Source organism: Stomoxys calcitrans, chromosome 5 (assembly GCF_963082655.1).
Source record: "Stomoxys calcitrans chromosome 5, idStoCalc2.1, whole genome shotgun sequence".
In the NCBI taxonomy this organism is placed as follows: Eukaryota; Metazoa; Arthropoda; class Insecta; order Diptera; family Muscidae; genus Stomoxys; species Stomoxys calcitrans.
In genome coordinates, this window is record NC_081556.1 from 37406353 (window position 1) to 37423426 (window position 17074).

Sequence of the window (17074 nt, forward strand, 5' to 3'; positions counted from 1 at the left end):
TTTCAACAGACAGATGGTCTGACAGACGGACGGACATGGCTAGATCGTTTTACGACGATCAAGAATATATAAACTTTATAGGATCGGAAATGGATATTTCAAAGTGTTACAAACGAATTGAAAAAATTAATATACCCCCATCCTTCGGTGGTGGGAATAAAAATTGTATGGCAGCCATTTAAAACTTCTCCCCAAAGAGGTGTCTCACTGCGGCACACCGTTCGGAATCGGCTATAAAAAGGAGGCCCCTTATCATTGAGCTTAAATTTGTTCCTTAATGGAATGTTTATGGGCAAATTTGCAATTTGAATTTGCATTTACTAGGGGTCATAGAAGACTTTTCATTAGATTGGTTTATATCGGAGCTATATCAGGTTATAGACCAATTGGTACCGTATTTGGTATGGCTGTTGGAAATTAAAATAAAACACTCAGCCAACTCAGTTAACTATTACCGCTTCCAGGGGCTCAAGAAAATCGTGAAATCGGTTTCTATGGTAGCTATATCAAGTTATAGGTTACGGCTTTCAGATGCTCAAAAAATTAAATCGAAAGGTCGGTTTATATGGGAGCTATAGTTGGTTATTGACCGATTTGATTTGTACTTGGCACGTTTGTTGCCAGTCTTAATAAAACACTACGTGCGAAATTTCAGCCAAATCGGAGCTTGTAGAGGCTCAAGAATTCAAATCTGGGGATCGGTTTATACGGGGGATATATCCAAATCTGAACCTGTATGATGGCCCATTTGCAATTCCCAACGACCTACATCAATGAGAAGTATCTGTGCAAAATTTCAAAGCGTGCTCTACACCGTACTCAATATTGGTTGGGTGTGTAAAGCACCATAATCAATTTGACAAAGGTGTTGTTGCAGATACATAGCGTATCAGAAATCGCGATCCACCATGCCAGTCAAAGTATTTTGAAATCAGCACACATTTGCCTATCTTTTGTAAGCTCTTTGTTCTGCTATTCTTTGAATAGAAAGCATTGAATGGAATCTCGAGATGAATATGTTTAAAAAATCACGAGAAAAAAATTGACAAAATTACCGTCCGTGTCGTAGGCATAGTCTAGTAGCATGTGTTCTCTTGTGATTAGTGTGCCATACCTATTCACATCTGCATCTCGTATAATCTTCTCCAGCTGAATATTAAAGAGATCACGCGATAGGCTGGCTCCTTGTCTGAAACTACGTTTGGTAATCAATGGTTCGGAGAGATTCTTTCCTATTCTTACTGAGAAACGCGTATCAGCAAGTGTCATCCAGCAGAGTCTTATTAATTTTCCAGGGAAACCAAAATCAGACATGGCTTGAAATACCTTTGAACGTAAAGGAGCATCGAAGGCGGCTTTGTAGTCAACAAAGAGGTGGTAGGTGTTGATTTGTCATTCTCAGGTCTTTTCCAGGATTTGACGCAGTGTGAATATCTGGTCTAGGGTGGATTTACTAGGTCTAAAGCCGTATTGATAGGGTCCAATTATCTCATTGACTTTAGGTTTTAATCTCTCACACAGTACGCACGAGAGTACCTTGTATGCGATGGGGAGAAGACTTATTCCTTTGTAGTTGGCACATTCCGTCTTGTGTACGAGACATAGTATGCAGAGGTTCCAAACATCGGATATGCATTCTTCTAGCCAGATTGCGCAGATAAGCTGATGCATACGCCTTATCAGTGTGTCGCCTCCGGTCTTAAATAGTTTAGTGGGTAACCCGTCTGCTCCTGCTGCCTTGTTGTTCTTAAGTCGGGTAACTGCTACCTGGACCTCATTCTGACGAGGAGGTAAACATTCTATACCATCATCATTGACATTGACCACTATGGGAGGCGTTTCGTAATTTGGTTATAATAACTCATCAGCCATGGTAGGTGTGAAGGCTTCAAGGGCCGTAGGTTGGTATGTTGTACGTATACCGAATTTATTGCGAAAACACTTCACCACATTAACCACCCTGTTTATAAGCTGCATTTTTTCCCCAATGCATGTGTTTTTGTGTAATGGCAGATTTTTAGTCTACTTAATTACACTACTCCCTGGTATACACTTGATTCTGTGCATCTGTTGAAAGTTGTATTGATGGCTTCGAACGTTAGATAGCAGCAGCGTTTCTCGCCGTGTGTCCAGGTTCGAATCTCAGCCGGGCTCTGCCGAATTTGTTCATTTTGCATTTTCACCGGATTTAATTGGGATGTAGTTTTCAAAGAACAAACAACCACATCCTCTAGCAGTGGAAAGAAAGCAAGGGACAAATGGTGTCGTTCCAGTCAATGCATTGCACACAAGTAATGTGATGCTGTTGTTGTTATGCTTATTATCAGCAGTATATGGATGGTAAGCAAGAGACAAATGGTGTCGTTGCAGTCAATGCATTGTACATAGGTAGTCCACAAATAAAATACATGTTGGCACAGACAGTTTGGAGGAAGTTTTCTAAATAGTATATTGACCAGAAGGCAAAAAGTACACATATATCATCCCAGTGGATGTTGCAGTCAATACATTGGGCACATAGACCAAAAATAAAATAATATGTGATATAAATACCACAGAAATTAGCTACAACGCTGACGGCCATGGCAGTCATGTATACATAAGACGAGAAATAAAATTGACGAAAGAGTTTAGCCGTATTTCAAATTGTATACCAATGGCTGTGATTTGTATGTATACAAGGATCTGTTGATTAGGTAGTTCCTTTACTGTAATATTCCACAAAATAAAATCTTCTCATCGTCTCATGGTCATTATCTCGTCTGATTAAAGTAATCAAAATACATGACCGGCCATAATAGGCAAACATAAATAAAATCATAAAATTAAGCGCAACCTTTTGGTTGTCAGTTTTGGAGTACTGTATCTTCAATATTTTAGCAGAATTTTGTATTTAAAACAGCAAACGGAAATGTTTGCTAAAACAGCAGCCCTTGTTTTGTTAAAACAGCACTCATGCCGAAAATTGACTACAATCTACGAGTTAAAATATACCTCAGCTGCTGCTATTCCCTTTTTGTAATGATTATAGGAATATGCAAAACTAAAAAAAAAAAACAACTAAAATCAAAAGTTAAACTTCTGCTTTGATATAGGAATTAATTAAAAATTCCTTAGCTTCAGTGCAAACTAAATGGTATCATCGGCATGGGATATTTGATGCTGTGGTTGAACATTAAAGGAAAAAAAATAAATAAAATTCAGGTGTTCCATGCCAAAGTATCATTCCTTTGACACTCGGCTGCCATGAAAAGGAGTATGAGTGGTGTTGGGGCCAGAGCTGTGTGTACTGCTGATGGTGGTGATGGAAGACATATGAACATACATAAATATTTGCACAATAGTGAATGTGAACCCGACTCCAAGTGGTAAATTTAGACGATGTTTTGTGTGTGCTGTTCATTTCGATATTTTTGTTGTTGTTTTCTGTGTCGTTTCATTTTCCTTTTGGTTTGCCAATAAGTTTTTCGAAAATATCACAAAAAAGTAGCAAACAACAACAAAAATACTATGAATTTCCTTTTGGTTTTAAATAATCGTGTCGTGCAGATCATATTTCCACCATATGCATTCCTTTAAATTCTGTTTCAAGTTTTGTTTTCGAAATCTTTTTTTTTTTGGTTGTTGGCTGGTTTGTTGGCATGGTGGGTCGGTCGACCGTTTTGGTTATTCATTCAAAGATATCTCAAATTTGTTTACGTACCATTTGCATGTTAAGGTTCTGAAGTTAAGGGGCCCATTTACATAATTGGTAAATATCAAAAATGGGGAAAATAAAAGCCACATGGGATGCGCTTGGTATACGTTGCGTACTTAGGAAGTCAAATTGAAAGCTGCAGATGTTTAACCATTTGGACCATACTTGAAATGAAAAAATTTTTTTTTGGGACAGGTGATGAGTATTTATTTCCCCGCAAACCGCAAGTTCTATTGGTATCGTCATTACTAGCCAAAAATACACTGTACACTGTCGCTTACGTTTTGTTACAAGGTGGACCCGATATGTAAAGCTACATCTTTTGTAATTGCGTCCAGATTCCTGCCTTTATTCATCCGCTGCGTCCAGTACACTTTCCAAATGGAAAAATAAAAATATCCTTTCAAAATGGAAAGGGTACTAAAACTTATCTCTCTAAATTGAAAGAGTACTAAAAATATCCTTTCGCAATAGAAAGGGTACTAAAATACCCTTCCGGAATGGAAAGGGTACTAAAACAACCCTATCGGAATGGAAAGTGTACTAAAACTACCCTTTCTAAGTGGAAAGGGTACAAAAACTACCCCTTGAAAATGGAAAGGGGACTAAAACTACCATTTCCAAACGGAAAGAGTACTAAAACACCTTTTCCATTTGGAAAGGGTACTAAAACTATCCTTTCCCAATGGAATGGCTACTAAAAATACCATTTCCAAACGGAAAGGGTACTAACACTGTCCTTTCCAAACGGAAGGGGAACTCAAACTACCCTTTCCAAATGGAATGTGTACTAAAACTACCCAAACAGTGTGTTCTAAATCTACCCATTCCAAACAGCAAGGGTACCCCAACTTCCCTTTCCAAATGAAAAGGATACTAAAAGTACCCTTTACAAATGGAAAGGGTACTAAAACTACCCAAAACTAAGGGTATTAAAACTACCCTAAACTAAGGGTACTAAAACTACCCTTAACTAATAGTACTGAAACTACCCTTTCCAAATGGAAAGGGTACTAAAATTACCTTTTCCAAATAGAAAGTGTACTAAAATTACCCTTTACAAATAGATACTAGTACCCTTTCCATTTGGAAAGAGTAGTTTAGTACCCTTTCCATTTAGAAAGGATAGTGTTAGTATCCTTTCCATTTAGAAAAGGTAGTTTTAGTACCCTTTCCATTTGGAAAGGGTAGTTTTAGTACCCTTTCCAAGGTTAGTTCCGTTCCGTTTCCAAACGGAAAGGGTACTAACACTGTCCTTTCCAAACGGAAGGGGAACTCAAACTACCCTTTCCAAATGGAATGTGTACTAAAACTACCCAAACAGTGTGTTCTAAATCTACCCATTCCAAACAGCAAGGGTACCCCAACTTCCCTTTCCAAATGAAAAGGATACTAAAAGTACCCTTTACAAATGGAAAGGGTACTAAAACTGCCCAAAACTAAGGGTATTAAAACTACCCTAAACTAAGGGTACTAAAACTACCTTTAACTAATAGTACTGAAACTACCCTTTCCAAATGGAAATGGTACTAAAATTACCTTTTCCAAATAGAAAGTGTACTAAAATTACCCTTTACAAATAGATACTAGTACCCTTTCCATTTGGAAAGAGTAGTTTAGTACCCTTTCCATTTAGAAAGGATAGTGTTAGTATCCTTTCCATTTAGAAAAGGTAGTTTTAGTACCCTTTCCATTTGGAAAGGGTAGTTTTAGTACCCTTTCCAAGGTTAGTTCCGTTCCGTTTCCAAACGGAAAGGGTACTAACACTGTCCTTTCCAAACGGAAGGGGAACTCAAACTACCCTTTCCAAATGGAATGTGTACTAAAACTACCCAAACAGTGTGTTCTAAATCTACCCATTCCAAACAGCAAGGGTACCCCAACTTCCCTTTCCAAATGAAAAGGATACTAAAAGTAAACTTTACAAATGGAAAGGGTACTAAAATTACCTTTTCCAAATAGAAAGGGTACTAAAATTACCCTTTACAAATAGATACTAGTACCCTTTCCATTTGGAAAGAGTAGTTTAGTACCCTTTCCATTTAGAAAGGATAGTGTTAGTATCCTTTCCATTTAGAAAAGGTAGTTTTAGTACCCTTTCCATTTGGAAAGGGTAGTTGTAGTACCCTTTCCAAGGTTAGTTAAAGTACCCTTTCCAAGCGCAGTTAAAGTGCCCTTTCCATTCCATTAAGTACCCTTTCCAGGCGTAGTTTTAGAACTCTTTCCATTTGAAAAGGGTAGTTTTTGTACCCTTTCCATTTGGAAAAGCTAGTTTTAGTACCCCTTCCATTTGGAAAAGCTAGTTTTAGTACCCTTTCGAAACCACCCACCATTTAAATAGAGTAGTTTTAGTACAACTTCCATTTGAAAAGGATTGTTGTTTTAGAACCCTTTTCATTTGGTAATATTTTTTAGGGCCTTTCCTTTTTGGGTAGTTATAGTGTTCCTTTCTTTGGGCAAGGACAGTATTTTAGTATCCCCGTTTGCTAGTATTGTGCACTGTGGCAACTTTATTGAGGCCACCAGCACTCCATTACGTCACTACCCCTCGTACGGACTTACTTTGGCATATCAATTTTTCTGTGTGAGTGAAATCAAACATAAGTATTACTTGCACATACGTACGTGCATGCTTATTCATTTGGACACATTGTATTCGACAAGACACCACTCATCGTACCGAATAAATATTTCTGAAATTCTCCCTTCTGTCATTTTATTTCCTCGCATTCGAAAATAAAAAAAAAAAAACTCTTTTAGTGCAGCGTCGTCGTCGTCGTCATCAATATCATTGTTGAGATATGCTTCTTGTTGCTGCTGCTGCTGCTCCTGCTTGATTTTTTGCATTCCTTAACACTCAGAGTATGATGTATGTTTGTGTTCTCTTGGTTTTAGCTGCTGCCGATGTTGTTATTGTAGTAGTTCATTTTATTCAATTCATTATAATAAGAATTTGATACACTTTGAGTAACATGAGATTTCGTAAAAAAATTATTTTAATTTTTTACTCTGTGTGTGCTGCATGCAAGTGCTAACTTGTGTGAGTGTGTGTGTATGTGCAAGTGATGAATGTGTTTGCAGGGTGTAGAGTATATGATGAAAAATCAAAGTGACTTTTGGTATATTGGACGCCACTTGGACGTCAACAAATGTTTTATGTGTCATTTGTAACTTAAACATAGCGCTGTGCACACATCCCCACACACCCATACATAGACTAAGTCAAAATGACGATGAATACCTACAATCAATGGTGGCAACATCAGCATCTTATTTTGTCTTAATTGTGTTATGTCACTACATTTACAATGGCCAAAAGCAATGTGACAGCATACATATTTTTTGTAAGTTACATTGAGTCCAGCAGTTGCTGCTACACAATTCTTACTTTCTCTGTCCTTCTCTCAATGCCTTTGTATTCCTAAAAAAATTCTCATTTAAAATTTATTTTTTAATTGATATTTTTTCTTAAATAAGGATAGAGGAACAGTGTATAGACCCTAAAAAATATAAATCTATATGTATTCCTGATCGCTAAGAAAATCTTAAACGATTTATAAATGTCAGCCATGTGTGGTTTTGTTCGCCTGACTGCTATCAACATTTTATCGATTTTGAAATGAAAGCTCGCAATAAAAATTGGGTAAAAACAGTTTTCTACTCCTAAGCCGATAAGTTGGAAGATGGCCTTTATCGGACTAGATCTTGCTATGAGCTCCCTTAGTGACCGAAATATAAAATTTAATTTAAATTATTCAACTAAAATTCATTTGTTGCATTATCAATTAAATAAAGCGACTGTAAGCTACAGTTAGGTCATTAAACATGCCATATTACTCCCATAATTAAATTAGTTTTCTCTCTCTCTCGCTCTTTCTCTCTCTCCCACAGTAATTGCTAAAACTGTTTTATCATTTACACAAAAATTATCGCTTCTATTACTTCATCTCTCCTTATCAAATCTCTTCGCTAAGTAATTCCAAAAACCCAAAATGTTCTCACTCTCCCCATCCTACCCTCTCACTAATACACTTTTACTTGCCTACATACATAGTATGTATGTACATACATTGTAAATCAAGTTTACGTTAAATTTAAGCTTTACAAAGATTATATTACTCTGGTCATAAATCTAAAAAAAAAAATACTCATACTCATAGTTAGTTACGGCACTTTTTTGTTGTTTGTTTAGTTGTTGTTTTTTACACCCAGTTAGTTTTTTCAAATGTGGAAGGTTAGCCATATGTGTGTGCAGCCTTAAATTCATGTTTTAAACATAGTCTATCTCTTTTTGTAGATTATGAAAGGATGTATTGACTTTGAATACGAATACTATAGGTGAAATGAAGTTGAAGGTGTGGTTAGAGATAGGGGAAAACTATTTTACTGCTTTCTTATTCAGCATGGGTTTAAGCAAAAGATTGTATGTTAGTTTATGCTCTATCATAATGAAATAACATATGAGCTTAATTGGAATTTACACTTTATACAGGGAAACTGACACGAAGTGTTACCAATTCAAACCACCTTCTAATAAAACTAAGTTTCCCTAAGGGAAAGGGTAATAAAACTACCCTTCCCCAAGGGAAAGGGTAATAAAACTAGCCTTCCCTTAGGGAAAGGGTAATAAAACTATCGTTTCCCAAGGGAAAGGGTAATAAAACTACCCTTTCCCAAGGGAAAGTGTAGTAAAACAAGCCTTCCGCAAGGGAAAGGCTAATAAAACTAACCTTACCCAAGGGAAAGGGTAATAAAGCTAGCCTTCCACAAGGGAAAGGATAAGAAAACTGGCCTTCCCCATAGCAAAGGGAATTAAAACAACCCGCACAGAAAGTGCAAAAAACTACCCTTCCCCAAGAGAAAGGGTAATAAAACAACATTTTGCCAAGGAAAAGGGGTAATAAAACTACCCTTCCCAAGGGAGAGGGTAATAAAACTACACTTCTCCAAGGGAAGGGGTAATTAAACTATACTTTCCCAAAGTAAAGGGTAATAAAACTACCCTTCCCCAAAGTAAAGGGTAATAAAACTACCCTTCCCCAAGGGAAAGGGTAAAAACTTTCCTCCCCAGATGGAAAGGGATACTAAAACTGCCCTTCTCCAGGGAAGGAATAAAAAATCTACCCTTCCCCCAGTTAAAATGGTAATAAAACTATCCTTCCCCTAGTTAAAAAGGTAATAAAACTATCCTTCCCCAAGGGAAAGGGTAATAAAACTACCCTTCCCCAAAGGAAAGGGTAATAAAAATACCTTTCCCCAAGAAAAAAGTAATAAAACGGCACTTCCTCAAAGGAAAGGGAAATAAAACTACTCTACCCCCAGCGAAAGGGTACCAAAACTACCCTTCCCCAGGGAAAGGGTAACAAAACTACAATTCCGCCAGGGTGGGGTACTAAAACTACCCCTTCCCTGGGGGAAGGATTGTTTTTTACCCTTAAAACCACACTTCCCCAAGGGAAAGGGTAATAAAACTATCCTTCCCCCATGGAAAGGATAATAATAAAACTAGCTTTCCCCAACGGAAAGGGTAGCTTTATTACCCTTCCCTAAGTGAAATGGCAATAAAACTACCCTTCCCCAGGGAAAAGGGAAACAAAACTACCCTTCCCCCAGGGAAAAGGGAAATAAAACTAGCCTTCCCCCAGGGAAAGGGTAATAAAACTACACTTCTATTATTTGGGAAATTTACTACTATCCGTGAAGCTAAAGTTATCTTTAACTGGCAGAGACACAAACCCATTCACTTACCAACGCTATAAAGCTTCCTTCACTATAAGTGGGTATCCCGTATCCCTCTTAGTTTTTGCACACTAGGTTTTTCTGTATACTCCAACTTTAATTTAAAATGCTGGGATATCATGCTATACAGATGGATCAAAGCTAAAAGACGGAGTGGGACTGGGGGTCTACATTGATAACCCAAGGACTGAGGGCGTGGGCTACGGACGCGCATGTAACTCTGTGGAACAGCGAAACGTTCGGTAGGACGGCGAAAATCCTATGGCGAGTTCCAGATCGTGAGAATACGAGGCTATTACTGAAAGGAAGCAAGCAGGGGCTCAGTGTAGCACACATAGGACTATGAGCTCAGTTATGCCAAATCGGTGCGTTAGGTGATTGCATGTGTAGGGCATGCGGGGAAGATGATATGACGTTGGATAATTTTCTATGTCATTGCCCGGCTATCGCGGCTAACAGACACCGGCTCATATAGGAACACTATATGAGACATAAACCAACAAAGGGGCGTGGTATGGAGAACAATTAGGAAATTTGTAAGCAGCACGGAAATCCTGACTTGAATTTTCTTCGAGGTTACTTTTTAGTATTTAGAGCGCACAACAAGCCGATTAATGGCTTAGATGTATATGTCTATAGTGGCATGGGGCGGATTAATATCCGCACCCTCTTCTCAACCTAACCTAATCTAATCTAACTTTAATTGTCGAATATCTCAAATACTGTTATCTTTTTGAATTTTTTGCTTTTAGATTAAGATTGTGAGCACCACTATAAGTGGGAACCCCACATCCCCCGCCAGTTTTTTAACCCCAACTTTTAAAGTTTTTAGTGTTGTAGGTCGCTCCGTTATGCATTTATTACGTTATTACTTGTTTTTTTTTTTTTTTTTTAATTGTTTGTGGTCAATTTAGTAACCTTTTTGTTGTGTTTGTTATTTTTTCCATCATTTTATACTAATAAAGTCATTCCGTTTGTAACACCTCGAAATTTTGATCTAGGACCCCATAAAGTTATATATTCTTGATAGTCTCGACAATCTGAGTCGAACTAGCAATGTCCGTCCGTCTGTCTGTCGAAATCACGATAGTGGTCGAACGCGTAAAGCTAGCCGCTTGAAATTTTGCACAGATACTTAATATTAATGTAGATCGTTGGAGATTACAAATAGGTTATATCGGTTCATATTTGAATATAGCTCCCATATAAACCGATCTCCCGATTTGATTTCTTAAGCCCCTGGAAGCCTCAATTTTCATCCGATTTGGCTGAAATTTTGCACATAGTGTTCTGTTATAACTTCCAAAAACTGTGCCAAGTGCGGTCCAACTCGGTCTATAAGCTGATATAGTGCCCATATTTTAGCCGAATTCATGGTGGTGGGTTCCCAATATTCGGTCCGCTCGAACTTAGTATGCTTTTACTTATTTTTGGATCTTTTCTGTTAGATTTTTAGTATAGGTCTGTTACGAGCTTAGAAACAGCTCTTACGAGATGTTTCTACAGGTGTTGTTGTAGTTTTTTTGGACCACCAGCTTCATTATAACGATTTATGGTGCGATACCCAAACGTTTGTTCACTTTGAGACGTTTGAGTTCGCCAACAATAGTCGGTTGTGATTTTCCAGGTATATATAAGGCTTGATCACCATCACGAATAACTTTGTTTTTGAATAAACTCAAAAGAAAATGCTTTTGGTGGCTTTTAAGCAATGTTATGAGCTATCAATAAAACAAATATCTTGTAGCTGACATTTCTAGTTTGACAGATAGATCTGTGTGAACTTGGTAACACTTCGTGTCAGCTACCTCCTATGTACATACAGCCTAGTGCATAACATTTATCCACTGCTTAGCCTTACCTGATGTCATGGGAATTTTTTTCTTGTTGCAGTTTTTTGCTGCTGCACTTAAACGTTGTATAGTTGCAAGAGTTTTGTATTTCCCCAAATGTATCATTTCACTTATATATATTTTTCTGTAATTAATTGATTTATTTTTTTTTCTCGTGCATACTTACGGTTTAAATTTCAAACGTACGTTTTTTTATTTTGTGCTCGTATGATATTATTTATGGATTTATTTTTAGTTTAAAATAATTTGATATTATTTTGTGATATTTTTTTTTTTTTGGGAGAAAAATGCCAAATGTTCATGGTTTGGCAAATGAATAACTGTAGTATTTAATTTCAAATGATTTTTTTTGTAAAAAAAAACATAAAAATCTTAAGTCACCGAGTGTTTTTAGATATTTATAAAACAAATTGGGTATGACTGCCAGCAAGAGTAGTTGAATGTACGTGAAATAAGGTGACATGTTACGTTTGGTATTTGAAGAAACAACATTTACATCTTGTAAAATTGCCTATCTCCCTCCCGTCCTTACAAGTTATGGGGAAAGGGAATTTTATGGAAATTTAATGTTTAATTTAAAGATTTGCATTTAAATGAGACCTTCTCCTTACTTAATTTTGGACTTAAATCCCTTTTCTCTCAGCTGGTATGAAATGTCAAACTTTTTGGCATTGCCAAAAATAGCAACCAATTGTCATATTTATGCAGAGCACTGCAGTGAATGCTGTCATTGATATTTTGTTATAGCTCTCACTCACATTTATACAGTTTCACTATCTCTGAAGGTGTATGTGTATGTCCATGATATCTACACACCCCCCACAAACATTTTTCATCATATTGGAAGAGCGTTCGTCTTCTCGATAAAAAAAAAATCTTGTGGAAGATTTTTACGCAATGTTCTTCTTCGGTATGAGTCGCAAAACACTCTTTTACGATGTCAATGGACAATCTATTGCATGTGTGGACGTTTTAGCAACTTTTCGCCACGATTCTCTTACAACCCATTGGGTTATAATCGTCCGTATGAGTCGTGAAACATTCTTCATTCATTCAACTTTCAAACATTCATTGGATAATCCATTGCGTGTGCGGAAGAGTATTTTATAAATCTTCCAAAGAGTATGTTATAAATCTTCCAAAACACTCATTTGTTACTCGTCCACACGATCCTTGCGCCATTCTAGGATCTTCTAACACCCTTCTGATTTACTCTTTATTTACTCATGCGGAAGATCCGCGGAACACTTTTCCAGAAGATTTGTCTTGAGGACATAACTCCTTATGACTGGGGAATCATGTACGACTCTTAGACGAGATCGTCCGCGGGCGTTACCTTTTTCTAGAAGGTTCGCGGGTGATTGTTTGGCAGGGCATCTATCTATGGATGTGTATAAAAATGAATCTGTGTTTGTTTATTTGTTCCGTATAGACTCGAAAACGGCTAACCGATTTTCTTGACATTTTCATAGGCTATCTAATTTTTTAATATCTGAAGCGGGGTGGATCCTCCCCTTACCCCAACAGCACCGCAAAAAATCAAAAGTGAACCGATCGGGACAATATAGGACTCAAATGAAAGGTATTTGCAGTAGAATACGAATATGATATTAAAAATTAGGTCCAAGTACCTATAGGCCGCCGCAGGCACAAAACTGCCCGAAAAGTTGCACCGAGAATCAATAGTGAACCGATCGTGAAAATATAGGACTCAAATGAAAAGTATTTGAGTGTAGAATACAAATATGATATTAAAAATTGGGTCCAAGGACCTAAAGGCCGCCGCAGGCATAAAACCGCCCAAAAAGTTGCGCCGAAAATCAAAAGTGGACCGATCGGGACAATATGGATGGGACTCCAATTACAGATATTCGGAAACAGAGTATGAATATTATGTTAATGCCGTCCCAAGACCAAAACCGCACCAAAAGTACCGCCGAAAATTAAATTGAATCGTTCGGAACAATATGGGACTTAATCGAAAGGTATTCGGGAGTAGAGTACGAATACCATAACAATCAGTAAGGAAAGACAAAAGACGGGCGTAGCCGACTATATAATACCCTACACCACCGACTTCAAAAATTGGGTTCAAGTACCAAGGCAGCCGTCCCAAGCCCAAAACCACATCAAAATTACCGCCGAAATCAAAATTGATCTTTGGTACCAAAATGTTCGAATTTTGAACATGTCATTTAGTCACCCATGATGTATTGTTTCTAGTACTTACATGCTAAATTTCAGACGTCTAGCTCCATTAGCAAAGAAAGTACCAAATGGTACCAATTTTGGTACCAAAATGTACGATTTGTAATATATTTCTTAGTTGTACCTACGTGCCAAATTTCAGACCTTAAGCTCCATCTGAAGAGAAAGTACCAAATGGTAGAAATTTTGGTACCAAAATGTACCAATTTTTAATAAATCATGTAGTCACCTATCATATATTTCTTAGTTGTACCTAGATGCCATATTTCAGACCTCTAGCTCCATCTGTAAAGAAAGTACCAAATGGTACCAAAATGTACGAATTTTGAATAAATGATTTAGTCACCTATATCATATATTTCTTAGTTGCACCTACATGCCCTATTTCAGACCTCTAGCTCCATCTGTAAAAAAAAGTACCAATTGCGGTAGGCAAATATGTACCATTTCGAAATTTTTGGTACTTTTCAGTACCTTAACGTACGAATACATCAAAACCAGACTTATCTCATGCCTATGACCCAAGACCAACTGTCGTGCAAAATTTCAATCAGTGCAGTCGACGAATAAAAAATATTGTAATAATGTTTTGTAGTACCACTATAAATATTTTCTAAAAATTTTGTCAAAATTTCTAAGCTTTAGTATTTTTTTTTCAAATTATCTTTTGTTTAGAATTTTTTTCTAATTTTTTCACCTAAAGAAAATATTGTAAAAAAATCTTTGCCTTTGAAAATTTCGTCACAATTTTTCTTTACAACATCTATATATGCAAAATAAAATCGAAAAGGTGATTTTAAATTTTTATTCCCAGGTGTTCGTTTGTAGCGCACTACGCACATTAATATGACCAACGTTCGAAAAGTGTAAAAAGAACCTTTTAATGTCATTTGATATCTTTAACAAAATAACAATTTCATGTTTGCCTGAGTATGAACGAGACAATGTGTTCGAAGAAGGCGTACATGCCAAAGATAACTGCAGTGGGCAAAATTATAGCAGTTCATATTTCCGAAAAATATCAATCCGCGCCACATTGAGTAAGGCAGGCAGGCTGTGTCAGTGTGACATATAAAACTTGTTCCATGCAGTTCGTACGTTCAAAGTAGTCCATCTTCAGCTCTATGTGACAAGTTGTGATATAATTTTGTGCCCATGTGGTGTGGTAGTTTGTTTATATGTGCGTGTGTAAGTTGGTAGAAGCAATGTTACGTGATTGGTACACTGAAAAAAAAAAATGAAATTTTTTGAAACAATGCAGTTTGTAACTAAAAACAAGTAGAAGCGTGCTAAGATCGACTGGGCCGAATCTTTTATACCATCCATCATGGATCGTAATTGTCAAGTTATTTGCCCGGTATCTCTTTATAGACAAACAAAGGCAGTAGTATATCAGGTTATGAACCGATTCGGGCCATATTTAGTTTGGATTTTGGAAACCATAGTAGAAGTCGGCTAAATCATATTATAATTGTCCCCTATTTGGGGCTCAAGAAGTAAAATGAGGAGTTCGGTTTATACGGGAGCTATATCAGGTTATGGATCGATTCAGACCATATTTGAAAAGTATGTTGAAGAACATAAGAAAAGTCGTTGCGCAAAATTTTAGCCAAATCGGATAAGAACTGCGTCCTCCAGAGGCTCAAAAAATATAATCGGGAAATCGGTTAATACGGGATCTATATCAGGTTATAGATCGATTTTGGCCGTACTTGGCACTTATGTTGGAGGTCATAGGAGAAGTTGTATTGGGTTGCCCAAAAAGTAATTGCGGATTTTTTTAAAAGATAGTAAATGCATTTTTAATAAATATTAGAATGAACTTTAATCAAATATATAATTGCCATTTTGTTCGATATCCTTTTGCCATCTCCCTGGCAAATTTAGTATTCCACGCTCATAGAACTTCTGGCCTTTATCTGCAAAAAACTGAACCAAGTGCGATTTTATAGCCTCATCATTGCCGAAAGTTTTACCATTTAAAGAGTTCTGCAAAGATCGAAATAAATGGTAGTCTGATGGTGCAAGGTCAGGGCTATATGGTGGATGCATCAAAAGTTCCCAGCCAAGCTCACTCAGTTTTTGGCGAGTGACCAAAAATGTGTGCGGTCTAGCGTTGTCCTGGTGGAATATGACAACTTTACGATTGACCCATTCTGGTCGCTTCTCCTTGATGGCTGTATTCAATTTGTCCAATTGTTGACAGTAAACATCTGAATTAATCGTTTGGTTCCTTGGAATCAGCTCAAAATATACCACACCCTTCCAATGCCACCAAACAGCATAACCTTCTTTTGATGGATATCAGCCTTTGAAGTGGTTTGAGCTGGTTGACCATGCTTGGACCATGATCGTTTTCGACTAACGTTGTTGTAAACAATCCATTTTTCATCTCCAGTTATGATTCGTTTTAAAAACGGATCGAATTAATTGCGTTTAAGGTACATATCACAAGCGTTGATTCGATTTGTTAAATGAATTTCTTTCAATACATGTGGTACCCAAATATCAAGCTTTTTCACCAGTCCAAGACTTTTTATGTGATAATGAACGGTTGATTTTGGTATATTTAACTTCTCTCCTATCTCACGCTCAGTTACATGACGATCCAATTCGATTAATGCTTTGATTTGGTCATCATCAACTTCATTTGGCCGACCTGAACGTGGCTCATCTTTAAGTACAAAATCTCCAGAACGGAATCTGTGAAACCAATTTTGACACTGTCTTCCTTTTAAGGCTTTATCACCATACACATCTCGTAACTTTTTAGCAACCTGCTCCCCGTTTTTTCCTTTACGGAAATAATAAAGTAAAATATGACGAAAATTCTCCTTTGTGGGCTCCGTATTAAAATTGACGGCAATCAAACAAATGTAAACAAAATTTCGCGCACTTTTTTTCTAAAGCAAGCTAAAAGTAACAGCTGATAACTTACAAAAGAAAGAATGTAATTACAGAGTCACAAGCCGTTGAAAAAATTTGTCAACGCCGACTATATGAAAAGTCCGCAATTGCTTTTTGGGCAACCCGATACAAAATTTCAGCCAAACCAGCTTTTTTATCCAGAGGTTCCCTTCAGAGGGTCAAGAAGGGTAATTGGGAGATCGGTTATATGGGAGCTATATGAGGTTTTAGGCCGATTCTGGCCGTACTTGGCGTTTATGTTGGAGGTCATAGGAGAAGTCATTGCAAAAAATTTCAGCCTAATCGAATAAGAAGTATACCCTCCAGAGGTTCAAGAAACATAATCGGGAGAATGATTTATATGGGAGCTATATTAAATTTTGAACCGATTCGGACCATACTTAAAAATTTCAGTCAAATCGAATAAGAATTGCGCCCTCTAGTGGTTCAGGAATTATAATCGGGAGGTCGGTTTATATGGGAGCTATAGCTGTCATATCAGACCGATCTGCTGTCATATAGACCGATCTGCCGATTTTGGGTCTTATAAGTCGCATTTATTCTTCGATTTTGCAGAAATTTGAAACAGTGAGCTGCTTTGAGACTTCCGACATCCAACCCAAAAATGGACCATATTTAGATATAGCTTTCATATAGATGGATCATCCGA

The 17074-nt window shown here is 37.2% G+C and overlaps 1 protein-coding gene across 2 annotated transcripts in view; it reads left to right on the forward strand.

Annotated features, from left to right (window-relative positions):
* Positions 1-17074, forward strand: part of LOC106082164 (sine oculis-binding protein homolog) — a 72617-nt gene that overhangs the window by 37946 nt on the left and 17597 nt on the right. The window lies entirely within an intron of this gene.